A 16,618-nucleotide genomic window follows, 5' to 3' on the forward strand; every position below is an offset into this window, starting at 1 on the left:
TTTTATACTAAAAAAGCTAAAAATAGTAACTTTAGTGTGCTGTTTCACAAAACGGACACCACGATTGCATCCGGAATGGTTGGAAATGCTAGGAACCAGCTTGAGTCGGCCTAAAACCGGTCAAAAAATCACTGAGTTGGCTAAAAAACCAATCTGACCGAGTTGACTCAGGGAAGGAATATTCTGTCTTTGATAAAGAATATTCTGTCACGAGAATATTCTCTTACTGTCAACAGAATATTCTTATTATGTTAAGAGAATATTCTACCACTGTTAGATGACGTGTCTGATGACATGGCAATGTGGACCCTCTGTTGATGACATGGATGGTGACTCAACGCCAACATATCAGATGGCGTGGCTGTCTTCTCAGGTGAGAATTCTGGCACTGTCTGGTTTTTCTAGTAGATTTCCAACGAAACTTCGGCGAGCTCTACAAGGCTCGTTTCAACTTTGATTTTGATGATCTTTATATCGCTGGACTCGTATCGATGAGAGGAATCTTTGTAGGTGGTCAAAATCAAGATCTGAGAACTTTGAAAATTCTACAACTTTGAACAGAGAGCTGAAAAACGTGTTTTTTCAGTGTTCAGGCTTCCCTAATGCTCTGATACCAATTTGTTGCGCATAATGGACCAAAAGCAAACACAAATAAAACACAAACAAAAAGATTTACATGGTTCTCCAAAATCGAGTACGTCCACGGAGGCAGCAGATTGTATATTATTGGAGGAATGATACAAACACTCAACTTAACCAGTACAATCCACAAAACCTAGTGTTTCACTCTTATACTTGGTGTTTCTCTCAAATCTGCACTTTCTCACTATTTCACAGTTGCACTCACCACTGCACTCTTCCTCTGCACTTGCACTCACTCTCACAATTGCATTATTTTCTCTCTACACTCTTGGCACACGCTGCACTCTCTCGTCTCTTTTTATAAGAGAAGTATGAGGGTTTTGGTAGCAACCCATGTGCAGTCTAATAAATGTCAACCAACTACTACCTACTACAATAACAAAGTCATGGTGGTTGGAAAAAAATTGACAAATTTGCTACAGTTTCCGTTCCTTTATCTGATGCTAAAATGCAAGCATTACAAATTGGCTTGCTCTTTCATTCTAGTGCTTTGGAGATGTTGAAAAACATTGCAGCTCATTGCAAAAATGCTGAATCTGAGCTTCAATAAAAGAGGTAATTAACGAAGCTTGATGACTTCTTGCCCATTTTGTAGTTTTTTTAGCTAGTGTCTAGAAAGGATAAACAGTTTCTTCTCTGCTTCGCTCTACAGTTTGCTTGCTTGCGTTGTTTTTTTAGGTGTTAGGGTTCATTCCCAAATAAACTATTTCTTTTATTGATTGATATGAAGGGCAGAAAGGTGTACTATTTCTTTTATTGATTAATTATTGATTGTTATGGCGGATATATATATAGCAAGGAAATATGCCATAGAAGGGGGGATGGGACTTGCGAGTACATCAGTGTAAGGAATCAAGAGGAGGACATGGTAGCAGTGAGACGCTGAAACATTGCCTTTTGCGCTGTACAATACTCTGTGATATGTGGAGTTGGCTGTTAGTAGTTTGGGATGAGCTTTTGGCAGTCTATGGCAAGGGAGGGGTCATGAACATATGTGGAATTGTGTAATGAACGTGGGAGTATGGAGTCTATGGATGGAGGGGAACACTCAAGTTTTTCCATATTTCTCTAATTGTTATTAGCCTCTTAATGCAGTATAGGAACAAAAGAATTTACGTATTTATTTGTGATTTTATGCGTTTATTAATTTAGGATTTTGTTATTATTATTAAAAGTTACATTTATTTAGGATTTTTATTTCCCGTTTAGTTTATAACACACTAGGGTTTCTTGGTGTCTGCAGAAACAGCATGTCCTTTGCAGAAAGTTAATTATGCCTTAAAACTTAAGAATTACGTATGTTTTTTCTTTTTATTTGAACCCTCTTCTACATGGTCTTCTTTCATTTCTTCAGCCTCTTGAGATTTGTTATATTATATTTTAAAACACGTGGGATTTTCACCATGTATGTGTTATTATACAATTTTTTTTCTTTTCAATTTGATTTTTAAACTTTGTTTTTTGACAATTTAGTTTTATTTTAAAAAATAATTGATTTTAAATTCTTATGAAAGGATGAGATTGGAAGAGCGGGACTAAAATAAAAAAATATAGTAAACATGAGTGGCCTACTATAGTTTTGAAAAAAATACACTTTGGTCCTCCAACATAAACAAGCATGCAAATTATACAATTTTGGTTCTCGAAATTGTTCGAATTCCATTTTGGTAGAGTGGGTTTTTTTTGTCCCTGATTGAGAGAGAAGAAAGAGAAGGGTCATCAAATTCTGGCATTAGAGAGAGAAACTTGTCATTAGCATCGATTTAGTCCATCAAAATGGAGGATATTTATGTCAAATTACTTCATTTGACGAGGGGCGTTCATACAAGGTATTTTTATACCTTGAAAGTTTATAAAAAAATATATTTGAGCTCAAGTTAATCTTTGATTTCAAGTTGACTTGAGTTTTTAGGGTGGATTTTTTAATTTTTAAGGTCATGGATATATTTGTCATAGTTTCTAAGATGTTTCGGGTCAAAAACAGGTTGAAAATAAGTTTTTAGATCAAAATGACATAGGTTTTGATTTTTTGACTACTATAGTGGTCGTAATCTATGCAAAATAAACGACATGTCGTTTGTGTTTTTTTAAAAGAAAAAGAGGCAGCCGACATGGTGCAGATTAAAAAAATTAGCCTGGTCACGTGAGCCTTGGTGAAATGGGTCTGACAAGTTAGCCTAGCTTGCTAGGCCTAATAATTCTAGACCTTTTCCTTTATTTTTTTATTTTAATTGATTTTTTTAAAAAGACTTAATTATATCTATATTAATACCTGTTTTCTTTTTTATTTTGCTTAGAGAGTCTTTTTTAAATAATAATTAATGATTTTTTGGTTACGCATTTAATTTTCGAAAAGTTTTTCCTGATTTATCTATGATTTTACTTTTATCTTTTGTATAGATAAACTATGTTTTAAAAAATAATAAATATCTATTTTTAGATAATATTTTTAATATGTGTAGCTTTATAATTTTTTATTCAATCAATTTAATATATTTATCTATTTCTATTATTGTTTGATTAATTAATAAACATGATCAATAAATGTTCTATCTTTCAAAATTAAATAGCTTGATTTATATCTATCTCTTGATTTTTAAAGTTTTGTTTTTAAATGTCATTAATGACTTATTTATTTATTAGCATATATAATTCTTAATTTATTTAATTACTGCATAAAACTTTTGATTTGTTAAATTTTTTTAAACTATATATATATATATAAATTTTTTTTTTATAAAAAATATAAATATTTAACCTGATTTAATAACTATTACTCTTGCATTGGGTTTTTCTATTTTCCCTAATTTCAATCGCCTATTGCGAATTCTACCTTTTCCGACATCAATTGGCGCCACCGTAAAATCCACCTAGGTTCTTGTTCTTTCTCAAAAAGAAAAGAAAAGAAGAAAGACCTAGACCTCACAAATCCTTATTTCTTTGCTATATAATCACACACACACACACAAAAGAAAACACAGCAAACTGCCATTATAAAAAAAACTAAAATAAATAAATCACGTGAAAACAAATCCCTTCCTCTCCATGAATGGTTCCTTCATGCATGAAAATTATATTTGTTAGAATCCATCCTTCTTAATGAGGTTTTTGAACCCTATGGCCTTGTAGAAGAGATTATCATGTATGATAAGGAAGCCCTAGCTTCTTTCAATTCTCCAGTCCGCTTCTATGAGGTTTCTTTCTTCTTCTCTATTTTTCCTCTTCTATAGGTAATTCTACTCCTATATATCTTTCTATTATTATGCCAAGGAGTAAAGCTGCAGAGGTTTTTAGTGGAGTTTCTTTAACAAATGCTTCATGTCATTAGCAGACTCATGATGCCTTGTCCTATTTATAATGTTTGTCTATTGATCTCTTGATGAGATTTTTCTTTTATCAAATAAGAAAAAAAATGAGAGAATTGGGTAGAAGAAGTTGTTGTTTGGGTATAAATTTTGTTTTCATATCTTGTGCTTGTAACTTGTCATCATATTTTTGGACATTTTGGCTGAATATATATCTCTTTTTTGATAGACAATGCATTTTGCTGAGCATGCATTCATGCCAAATGAATAGATGTTTCAAAAGGCAATCTATTCATGTTGAGGTTCATGCACATGATGGTTAAGTCAAGGCCTTTCGCATGTATGTTTCTTAAAAAAGCAACTCAGATGTTTGGGCTGTACATGTACACCTTGGGTGATCAGGCCTATGCATGGGAAATGGCTAAACTGCTTGACCTTGGAGGAGAATTCTTCAATGCTAAAGTTACTTCATGTAATGATGGAACTCAAAGGCATGAAAAGGGTCATGATGTGGTCTCGGGGAAAGAAAGTGCCATTCTAATCCTTGATGATGCAGAAAATGAGAGTGCATATGGTTAATTTTTATTGAAGAGTTGCCTTTTAATTTTTGTAGCGTGCTTCTAAACATAGTTTTGAGGCCTAGATGAGGCATAGAGAAAATTTGATATTGATGCTATCAATTTGGATTCAATTGTAAATCTCTTTTGGAGTTGAATAGTGATAAGAGTGAGTCTGAAGGAGCACTTGCATCTGTTCTCAAGGCTATACAGAAAATTTACCATATCTTCTTTGAGGTGTATCTTCGTGTCCCCAGTTTGGCTAATAAAATTCTTTTGTTTTTTGTTTGTTTTCAAGGTGTTATTGATAGGGAACATTGTTGCAGGAATTAGAAGAGAATCCGGATGGTAGAGATGTGAGATAGGTAAAAAGGGTTAGTGAAAATTGGTCTCATTAAGCGGATATTTTCTATTTTGCATGCAGGTGCTCAAAAAAGTTCGCAAGGATGTCCTGAAGGGGTGTAAAATTATCTTCAGCAGAGTTTTCCTACCCAATTCCAGGCTTATAACCACCATCTTGGAGGATGGTTGAGTAGCTAGGAGCCACATGCTCCACAGAACTTGACGCATTAGTGACTTGTGATCTTGAAAGAAGCTGGGACTAAGAAATTATTGGGGTGTTTGCCTCCCCTGCGAAATGATGGTGTTCATGATAGTTGTTAATTGGAGGTTAAGTACACTAACGCACAATATTTAACGTGGTTCGGAAAATTACCTACATTCACAAGAGTAGTCTATATTATTAGAGATAGAGAAAGATCACATTCACTCAACTCCCATCTTTTATTGCTACATAGGGCAGCAGCTGTATGCAGCAGCAGGGCTGTTGGTGGCAGCCCTTCTTTCTTTCTCTCTTCTTCTCTTCACTTTGCTCTTTCACCCTCTCATTTTGTGTTGCACTCTTGGTGTCTATTTATAGGCTTCAATGACAGCTCCCTCTACACTGGTCAACAATGTTGGTTGCTCTTTATCAATTATTAGTGCAACTTCTTTTGACTTTAACAGTGACCACCAATAACCCATCATCGTAGCCTCCTTCTTTGACAATGTTAATTTTCACTCTCCACCTCAAATCGTCCACATGATCAGGTGTCCCAGAGTGTCCTAATCTTGCCTTCGATTCAAGGTAACAAAAAATCTCCCTATATAACAGTTTAACACATGTAATTGGGCAAACATTTGTGATTTTTTTTTTATCACCATTAACCACCATGATGACCTTTAGATGCCTCCTGATTAGGCAATCTCTCTTAATAATTCACCACCACCATTTTTGGTTTTAATGTCAATGATTGGACCATACCATTGCATCCGAAACGATCAAATTAGTTGGAAACAAGTCTGAAATCGTTCAAATCGCATTTCAGAGGGCTAAGATTTGATCAAAACAATTCTAGCCTAATGAACAGCTCAGATTTAATCTTAAATCTGGTTGCACGTAAGATCAGCTACACTGGATCCTATCCTTTAGCTTGCGGCTCGACTCTAACTCGGCTCGGCTCGCGATTTAATGATGTGGTTGGTAGGTCCTAGTGTTGACGTGTCAGCTAACTGGACGCTGACATGACATGCCAACTGTGCATGCTGACATCACAACTATGTTATGATGACGTCATCCTTGGCATGCTTACTGTGCATGCTGACGTCATAATTATGTCATGCTGATATTATCATATCTGGGTCAGTCACATGGGTCGGGTAAGCCCATCTAGGCGAAGAAGACTCATGGCATGTATGGGGCGCGTCTACGCGCATGGACTGCCACCTCGTCATTGTGTGCGGGCATGTACGACATCCGATTTCTATTCCATTTTCACTAGTGGCTTCGTCTTTGCCTCCTCTACATAGTGGTATGGTTAAAACACAATTTTAACAACTTTTATTTTTGAGCAAAGATCAAACACCACTTTAAACCATAAGTTTTGATATCAATTGTTAGGAAGTCTGCTCCCCCTGTGGAATGGTGGTGTTCATGATAGTTGCCCATTGGAGGCTAAGCACACTGACACACAATATTTAACTTGGTTTGGTAAATTGCTTACATTCATGAGAGTAGTCTATATTATTAGAGATAGAAAAAGAATACAACACACAAAGAAGGATCATATTCACTCAACTCTCATCTCTCATTGCTACATAGGGCAGCCGTTACATACTGCAGTAGGGCTGGTAGTGGCAGCCCTTCTTTCTTTCTCTCTTCTTCTCTTCACTTTGCTCTTACCCTCTCAGTTTATGCTGCACTCTTGGTGTCTATTTATAAGCTTCAATGACAGCTCCTTCTACACTTGTCAACAATAGTGGTTACTCTTTGTTAATGGTTAGTGCAACTTCTTTTGACATTAGCAGTTGCCACTAGCAACCCACCATTGTAGCCTCCTTCTTTGACAATGTCAAGAGGTTGCAAATGCTGCACCAGCATCCCTCTTTGACTCTCAGAAGTTAGCCTTCTTTTTTTGACAATGAAAGCCATCTTCTTTGACAATAACAACAACATAATTGGCAATATTCCAACAGAAATCACGTTGGGGCCTTGATGCATAACTAGTTCTTGGTCCATCCTGGATGGATTGAAGCTACCAATTATTTTTGGCAAAAGCAGCCTGAAGAGAATCTTTGTCAACCAAATTAAAAATTAACGATCAAGCTTTTTCAACTATAGTCAAAGTCTAACTTGTATTTGGGCATACAAACACTTCATATACCGGAACTTTACATGGAACTATATGAATCCCATCTTAAGTTGATTATATAGGAAAGTTGAAGTTGTATTCATATACGTTGTTCGTGCCTTTAAATAGGCATTTCATACATTACAGGTCATTGATTCTTACGATATATATACATGATTTGATGCAGGAATTATGGAAATCATGAAGTAAATGGAATAAAGAATTATAGTAGGGGATTTCTGCACTTGAATCCTGCATGGAATCTCTGCATATATTTTCATATCTCTTCATCCCCCCTCAGGCTCAAGGCGGGGCTGGACCGAGGTAGAGCTTGTCACGATTTAATGCAAACATTGCAACATAAAATGATTTGGTAAAAATATCCGCAATTTGATCGGATTCTGGAATATAAGCCAAAGAAAGAGCTCCACTTGCAACTCATTCTCTAACAAAATAGACATAAATTTCAATGTGTTTTGTATGATGATAGAATACTGGATTTTTAGCCATATGGATGGCACTAATATTATCATAGCAAAGCTTAGGAGGAGGAACACAATGGCCAATATTTTTGAGTAAATGAACAAATCACATAAGCTCAGCTGTAGTGGAAGCTAAGGTGCGATACTTTGCCTCAGCTATTGATTGAGACACAATGGCTTGCTTCTTAGCTCCCTAGGATATCAAATTGGTGCCTAAAAAATAGCAAACCTAGTAGTGGAACGTCTATCATCCCTACAATCAGCCCAATCTGTGTCACAAGAACCATGAGGTTCATGAATAGGAGTGCGAATGTAGTGAAGTCCAACATTGAGTGTCCCCTTCAGATACCAAAAATATCCTTTTTACAACAATAAGATGAGTATCATGAGGTGCTTGCATGAATCTGCATATATGATGTACAACAAACGAAATGTCTGGTCTGCTCAGGGTGGGGTATTATAGAGAACCAACCAAACAATAATAGTGAAAAGGATCAGTTAAGGGAACACCATCAATGGCAGATATGGTAGAACCCGATGCTAGTAGAGTGCTTACTGGTTTGGCATCGTCAAGGCCAAACTTTTGAAGAAGAGATATCAGATACCTTGTTTGAGTGACTGTGAATGTGGACTCATCATGAGCAATTTAAAGTCATAAGAAATAATGAATGTCACATAGATCTTTCATATGGAAAACAGTAGAGAGATGGGCAATAAGCTTGGTAATCTATGAAGATGAGCTGCCTATTAAAAGAATGTCATCAATATAGATAAGTAAGAGGAGAATGTCTGATCCTTGAGTGTGATAAAATAAGGATTGATCATAGAGGCATCGTGTAAATCCCATTTGCTGAATATAGTTACTGAATTTGAGGTACCATACACGAGAAGCCTACTTCAATTCGTATAGAGCTTTATGAAGATGACAAACATAATTTGGATGAGATGAATCTTCAAAACCTAGAGGTTGAGCCAGATACACTTGCTCCTGTAGATCACCATGAAGGAAGGCATTGCTAACATTTAGTTGTTTGACAGACCATCCTTGAGACAGGCCAATGGTGAGGATAAGCAAAATGGTGCTGGGTTTTATAACATGATTGAATGTTTCATCATAATCAAGTCTTGGTTGCTGTGAAAATCCACGAGCCACCAGCCAAGCTTTATAACTTTCAATAGAACCATCAGATCGTATTTTGAATTTAAACACCTATTTATTACTGATAATATTCATTTTGGCTTGTTTAGGTACCAAGGTCCAGGTTTTGTTGCTGTGAAGGGCATCCATTTCAGCTTGCATTGCTTAAAGCCAATGTGGATATTGGAGAGCATGTTGAACTGAAAATGGCTCTTGTGGTTGGGCAACAAGGTCAGCAACAAAATAGGCAAGAATGGGATGTCGTGAAGAAATAAATACCTTGGGTTTTAGCTTCCTTGTTTGAGTTCGTGTAATCATATGATGCTGTCACTGTGAAGCTGGAGCAGATGTACGAGAGATCACTGGTGGTACAAGAGTGATTTCTGCTGTAGTGGATGAAGATAGTGAAATAGAAATGGTAGGTTGAGGTGCTGATTCTTTTTGAATATTTTTGGCATTTTGAACAGTTGTTGCTGGATCGTAATGACTGACTTTTAGGGTTGTGGCAATTGATTTTTTTGCCACAGTTTTGAGTAGTCGAGGAAGTGCCTTAATGTTAAACAACTAAGAGGCATATGTATCAGGTTGCTACATGCACTTATAGGGAAACTAGAGTTCATTAAATTTCACATGGCGTGATATGTAAAAATAATATGTCTGTAGCTTAAGATAGAGATAACCTTTGTGATTGGTGGAGTAACCAAGAAAGACATCGTGTGGATTTAAAATCGAATTTTGATTGACCAAATGGTGCAAGCAAGGGATAACAGGAACATACAAACACTCGTAAGGAGTTATAAGTAGGAGTAGAGCCAAAAACCACTTTATATGGTGACTTGTAACCCAAGACTGAAGTTGGTAAGCGATTAATTAGGAACACTGCAGTACAAAACACTATTGTCTAGAATTTTATTAGAACAGAAGCATGTGATATCAGGGTTAATCTTATTTCTACGATATGTCGATGACATCGCTTGGCTAATCCATTTTGTTCTAGTGTTCCTGGACATGAAATTCTATGAATGATGCCATTAGTTTTGAAAAGATTCTGCAGACTTTGATTAACAAACTCACCGCCTTAATCGCTTTGAAATATTTTAACATGAGTATCAAACTGTGTTTCCATTTGCTTGAGAAAGGAAGGAAATATTATTGCTATGTCAGATTTTCGATTCATAGAAAAGAACAATATATGCCGGGAATACTCATCAACAATAATTAAATAGAATCAGTTTCCATCATAAAAGGGGACAAATGTAGGACCCCAGACATTTGAATACAGTGTATGCAGAAAAGCAGTAGCATATGAGTTTCTAGATTCAAACAGTAACTTTGTTGATTTTCCAAAACACAGCTTTCACAAAAAATATTTTGTTTATCCATAGATGGTAAACATAACTTTGTGAGAATTCTGGCTTGAGGTTGGCCTAGTCATGCATGCCATAAGTTGCTGGACACTTTATTTGCTAAAAAACTAACTGGAATTGTGGAGAATTGCTGCAAATTGATTGGATATAACCCATCTTTCATGAAACCTTTAAGAATTACCTGCTTTGTCTTCATGTCCTTAAGAATAAAACCCCATAGATAAAAAAAAAATAGCAGTTATTATCTCTTACGAATTGAGATATAGATAATAGTTTCTTTTTAATTGCAGGAACCACAAGAACATTTAGCTTGAGATTGGTAGTGGGAATAGTAACGTTTCCAGTACCAGTGATAGGCAAGCCCTGACCATTTCCAACCATAACAGAGTCATTTCCAGGATAACAGATAATTCCTTGGACTTTATTTGTGTCAGACGTCATATGCTGGTTTGCTCCAGTGTTAGAATACTATGTCTCTTTTGTAGTTTCACCAATTTTAATTGCAGTAAAGGCCTTGTATTGATCAGCTTCTTCATCAGATGCAAATTATCCATATGCTTTGTGATTAGGTCTCCACATCAAAAACAAATGATGCTACCATGTCCATAATTACTGTTATGTGAGATTTGTTTCTGACGAGTCCTAGTGAAGCTTTCATTTTGGCGAGGAAAACGAGTCTCTTTAGCTCGTGATGGAGTGTTGTTAATAGGATTTCTCCAGTGAAGTTGCGATGATTGTGACCACGAGTGCTAGTGTTTATCCATGGCTTTGAGTTTGTGCGACCATGATTTCTATAAAAAGCCATAAACGAGCAGTTGTTTGTGCTCCTTGAATTCAAATTTCAAAGTCATGGAGTTTGCCAATAACTCCTTCAAGAGATGGAAAGGTATCTCTAACATTTAATGCTGCTACTATAAGATCAAATTCATATCCTAATCCTTGAAGAATACAAATGATGAATTCATCATCATCCATTGGTTTACCTGCACCATAAAAAGACAGAGCTAAAGCTTTTGCTTTGTGTAAATAATCTTCCATTGAAGAGGTGCCTTTTGTTAGAAACTGTAGTTCGCCTTTGATTTGTTGGATGCGATCTCGAGTGTGAGTGCCATAAAGGGTCTCTAACACTTGCCATGCATCATGCAAAGATTCGTTATTGATGACTTGAGAAAAAGGTCCATCAGATAGTGAACTGTTGATCCATTCAAGGATCAATTGATCCGTGTGCAGCCATACTACTGTAGTAGAATTTTTTTGCAACTCACCATTCTCACCAATGATTGTTGATTCTGGGCAGGAAACTTCATCCTTCACATATCCAGGGAGTCCATAGCCATGTAAAACAGGAATAACCTGTGCTTTTCACAGAAGATAATTGTTTGAAGCTAGCTTGATGGAGATATCTAGCAGACATGATTTTAGGAGTGTAATCTCAAGAGAAAAAGCAAGGAACATTTTTGAATTGAAGAAGAGGATGCCATAGTGATACAAGACTCTGATACCATGTAGGAAAGCTGAACTTGTATTCATGTATATTGTTCGTGCCTTTAAATAGGCATTTCATGCAGTACAGGTCATTGATTCCTACTATATATATATATACATGATTTGATGCAGGAATTATGGAAATCATGAAGTATATGGAATGAAGAATTATAGCAGGGGATCTCTCAACAGAGTGATGTATGTAGAAGATCCATGTAGGCTTTCTATACTTGAATCCTGCATGGAATCTTTGCTTATAGTTTCATCTCTTCAAATTATTTATTGAAGTTTAGTCAGAATTTGTTGATTAATATTATTGTGATTTTTTACAGTTTTTTTTTTAAAGTTTTATATATACTCATTTGTAATGTGATATTTGTGTACCTAACCTTTTCTTTTTAATGGTTGGTTAAGCATTATTTGGTTGCTTTTGCATTATTAAAATCAAACAATTGACATTAAGGGAGTCTTTACATCAAGATAATAATTATTTTATTATTATTTTTTAAAGTGTTTTTTATTTAAAAATATATTAAAATAATATATATATATTTTTTATATTAGTACATTGAACAATTAAAAAAATAAAAAATAATTAAATCGATTCAATTCTAAATTGTGCCTAAGCTAAACATGGCATCAAAACTCTACACGTTATGAACCCTTGTTGACTATTGAAAACAGAAGTTAGATATAATTCGAACTGAAACGATATGTATTAGAGGTTTCTGGCCCGAAGATCTTAATCATTCTGCTTAGCAACACTCCTATATTGATTACAAACGAGGAGATAAACAATAATTCTTTTGTATTATGATTGAAACTGGGACTCTCAGATTGTTCAATAATTCCACATCGAGCTGGTAAGATGGAATTGTATCATCACTTTATTTGCATTATTGAACATTGTTAATTGATACAAGACCGGATTGAACTGCCAATTGATAGCTAATCTTTAACTACTACGCATTCAGTACTGCGATATCCCATATTTTGCATTGATGTTCTTTCATATAGTATTTTAAAATAGAATATTAACAAGTGTGAAATCATTTATGAGTGAATAAATAATTGATCTTAAAGCTTTCAAGTATGTATATGGTGCATGGTGATATATTATGCAGTTAAAATTGGATTCATAGAACATCAAAGCTTTGAACTAGGAGAGGTCCTCAGCTATATGGACTTTGAGCTTAAACCATACTTGTATACTCGCTTTGGCTCGATACAATATGAATTTAGATTTATTGTTACATGATTTTCGCACAAAAAATTTATTTTATGTTAGACTATAAATAGCATGTCTGATCAATTACCTTCCACTACATAAACATTTAATTTTTAAGGAAAATTCATTTAGTTTTAAAGCAAAATTATCGTATTTTATTTCATGACAAGTAATTATTAAAGATTAAAAATAATGAGGATTAATTACAATAATTAACATCATCAATTCTACATCAGTTTTTGGCACAAATAGGAGATGGAAGGGGTTATTTAGGAATACGAGATTAGAGTGATTAGAGCAATCTTTACAACTATCAACAACTTGTTACCTCTTGTTTTTCTTCTATTTTTTTTGGTTCTTTTTAGTCTATAGTCTCTTCTAGAGCTTTAGGTCTTTAGGTTCTAGTCATAAATAGAACTTGAGTTTGTTTTCAAATCGTTCATATAGTACTTGATCAATAATGCCATTTTTTAAAGTGGTGATGCTGAAATCGTGACAGATTGTTTGCATTGAAATCAATTTCACTAGAAAATTTGACCTTATGTATAAAGGATCAAATCCTTGACAGCAGCACAATATGTTTCCTTCATTAGAACATAATTCTTCAATAATTACGTATATTTATTTTATTTTTATTATTTAATGTTTAGTTGATAAGGGAAAAGTTAGCATAATCAACCATCATGATCGATCGATTATAATAAACTAAGATCAGTAATAATCAACCAAAATTGATCTACTATAATATATCAAGATTAAAAATAATCGATCATGATTCCCAAAACAAATGATGATGGATCGACTATGCTTTTACATGTATGCTAAGTTTAGATATAATCTCTTATATACATTCTTTTTTTTTTGTTTTTTTTTTTTAGATTAACGGGGGGGTTCGGGCCAGCTTTCGCGCACCACGACTAATCCCACGGGCCCTGAAGTTAACGACCATGTAAGCCTCCTCTTGATTTTATTAATTATGCTAGTGAATTCACATTTGTATGTTGTTAATTTAACTAAAAAATTTGACACAATAATTTATTACCAACAAGATCATTGTTAAATATATATTATACTAGCTATGGATCTGCATTATGCAGTGGGGCTAGATTTTTTTGCGTAAAAAATAATGTTCAAGTGCCACAAACACGTTTTCAAACAGGAAGAAAAATCTGCAACACAAGTCATAAGTGCAATTAAGTTAAATAAATTTATTTTATTTTAATTAGATGAGAAAAAATAGGCAACAAAAACATATGGTCTAATTGTTTTTTTAAATGATCATGATAACCTGAGAAAAAAAAACTATTTTTTTTTAAAAAAGATAAACTATGTAACTTAATTCTCAACCCATTAGATATAAAAGGAAGAAATTGCGTTAAAAAAACAAACTGAGCCCGAATCAACTCCATTTAGGTTATGAGATCAAGATAATTTGATAGAAAACAAAAACAAAATCACAAAGCTTATTTAAAAAAAAAACAAATGTCGAATTATGAAAGTTGAAAAGAGAATGACTTTTACCTATCATAAGTAAAAAAAAAAGAAGAGAGTAATGTCAACCTTTTAACTTTCCAAACTTATGATTTGGGTCATTACATGGGAATCACCTTACCTACAAAAAACACAAAACTCAATTCCCAACCAATCAAATGTTAAAGACTAAAATTGGAAAAAAAAATTTAGTTATGTAAAAAGATAAAAAAATAGCAATTAAAAGAATAAGGATCAAAGTTTAGATTAAAAAATCTTATTTTTGATTGAAGGGTTAAATCAAAATAAAAAAATTAATGTAAAAAAAGGAAAAAAAAAGCAATCTAAAGAATGAGGAACAAAATTGAAATGAAAAACAAAAATAAATTTTTATTTGATGGGTGAAATTGAAAAGAGAAATTAATTTAAAAAAGGACTAAGAAATTTATAAAAAAAATAAGGAAAAAATTAGAGAAAACAACATAACAAATTAAGACTGAATGATGAAATTGAAAACAAATCGGAATCTTACAAAAAAGTCATGAACAAAAATAAAAAATAAAAAAGTAAAAAATAAGGATTTCTCAATAAAAAAGAACAACTCTGAAACTTTGCATGACCAGTATGATTGTCAATAAGATGAGAGAAAAAAGTCGGAGGAATAGGCCTAATAAAAGGCACATCTTAAATTGAAAAGCACGTTGCATTGCTTCCAAAGACCTTGTTGCTCCTAATAACTAATTGTATGATTTTTTATGATAAAAAAATAATTAATTTCATTGTTCTAGTGAATATTATTTTCACTCATATTGAACAATGTTTTCCAAAAAGGTTTTAGATTTTATTAATATTTTATATATCTAAGATATTGGGTTCTTTAAAAACAAAGATCCTTTAATTGTTTTTTTTTTCTTAATACAAGTAATACTTTATCTAAGTTAACAAATTAATGTAATTAAGACATTGGGTTTTTTAACAAAAATTCTTTAATTGTTTTTTTTTATATATAAATATTAATACAAGTAATACTTTATCTAAGTTAACAAATAAATATAATTATCTTATAAATTTTTTGCCTAAAAAACAATAAAAGGATTAAATATGTTAGAGAATAATATAAATCATATCATGTGACCTCACCTAATAGCTTAAGCTATTGGGTTGAGACGGTTATTTGGCATGGTATTAGAGCCTTGATAACTAAACGGTCACAAGTTCGAATCTTATAATTTCTATTTATTTGATAAAATTAAGCACAAGGTAAAGTGGTCCTGTGCAAGTTTTAATCGCAAAGAGCTTTCACTTGAGGGGGTGTGTTAGAGAATAATATAAATCATATTCTGGAACCTTACCTAACAGCTTAATCTATTAGGTTGAATTAATTCTTTGATATGGTATCAGAGCCTTGATGACCAAGCGGTCACGAGTTCGAATCTCACCATCCTCATTTATTTGATAAAATTAAACACAAGGTAATTTGGGTCTGTGCAAGTTTCAAGTCCAAAATGTTTTCACTTGAGGGGGTATATTAGAGAATAATATAAATCATATCCTAGGACTTCACCTAATAGCTTAAACTTGTTAGGTTGAATTAATTCTTTGATATGATATCAGAGCCTTGATGATCAAGCGGTCACGAGTTTGAATCTCACCATCCTCATTTATTTGATAAAATTAAACACAAGGTAATTTGGGTCTGTGCAAGTTTCAAGTCCAAAATGTTTTCACTTGAGGGGGTATATTAGAGAATAATATAAATCATATTAAAGATAAGTGGCGGAGCCAAATTGTTTTCAATGAGGGGCGAATTATTAACAAATACTATATTATATAGATATGCAATAAAAATCAATTCAAAACATATATACTAATTCATATCAAGTAAAATCAATTTAAAAATACTTTTAAACTAAAAAAACTTGCATTATAATTGTTCTCTTCGAGTTTTTGAAACTGTTTCATTATCAATCTTATCAAAGATATCTTTCTTAATGTGTACAAAAAACTATCATTTATCCACTTATCTCTCATCTTATTCCATAATCTAATCTTGACGATATGCATAGCAGAAAAAGCTCTCTCCACTGTAGCAATTGCAACTGGAAATATGAATTTGATAAGTATATATACTGACACGACTAAAAAATTGATGTCTTCTTCCAAGTGCAGGAGTGTCAAAGTAATAAATAACCCGGCAAGACCGGAGTCGAACAATAGGGAGGTTAATTATACAAATTATAAACAATAATTATAAATAACAATAATAGTAACAACA

At 33.5% G+C, this 16,618-nt stretch overlaps 1 pseudogene; it reads left to right on the forward strand.

The window, feature by feature from the left end:
• Positions 1 to 277: 277 nt before the first annotated feature.
• LOC105131973 (RNA polymerase II C-terminal domain phosphatase-like 4) lies at positions 278 to 9,284 on the forward strand (annotated as a pseudogene).
• The last annotated feature ends 7,334 nt before the right edge of the window (positions 9,285 to 16,618 follow it).

This window comes from Populus euphratica, unplaced genomic scaffold, assembly GCF_000495115.2.
Source record: "Populus euphratica unplaced genomic scaffold, PopEup_1.0 scaffold73.1, whole genome shotgun sequence".
NCBI classification, from domain to species: domain Eukaryota; kingdom Viridiplantae; phylum Streptophyta; class Magnoliopsida; order Malpighiales; family Salicaceae; genus Populus; species Populus euphratica.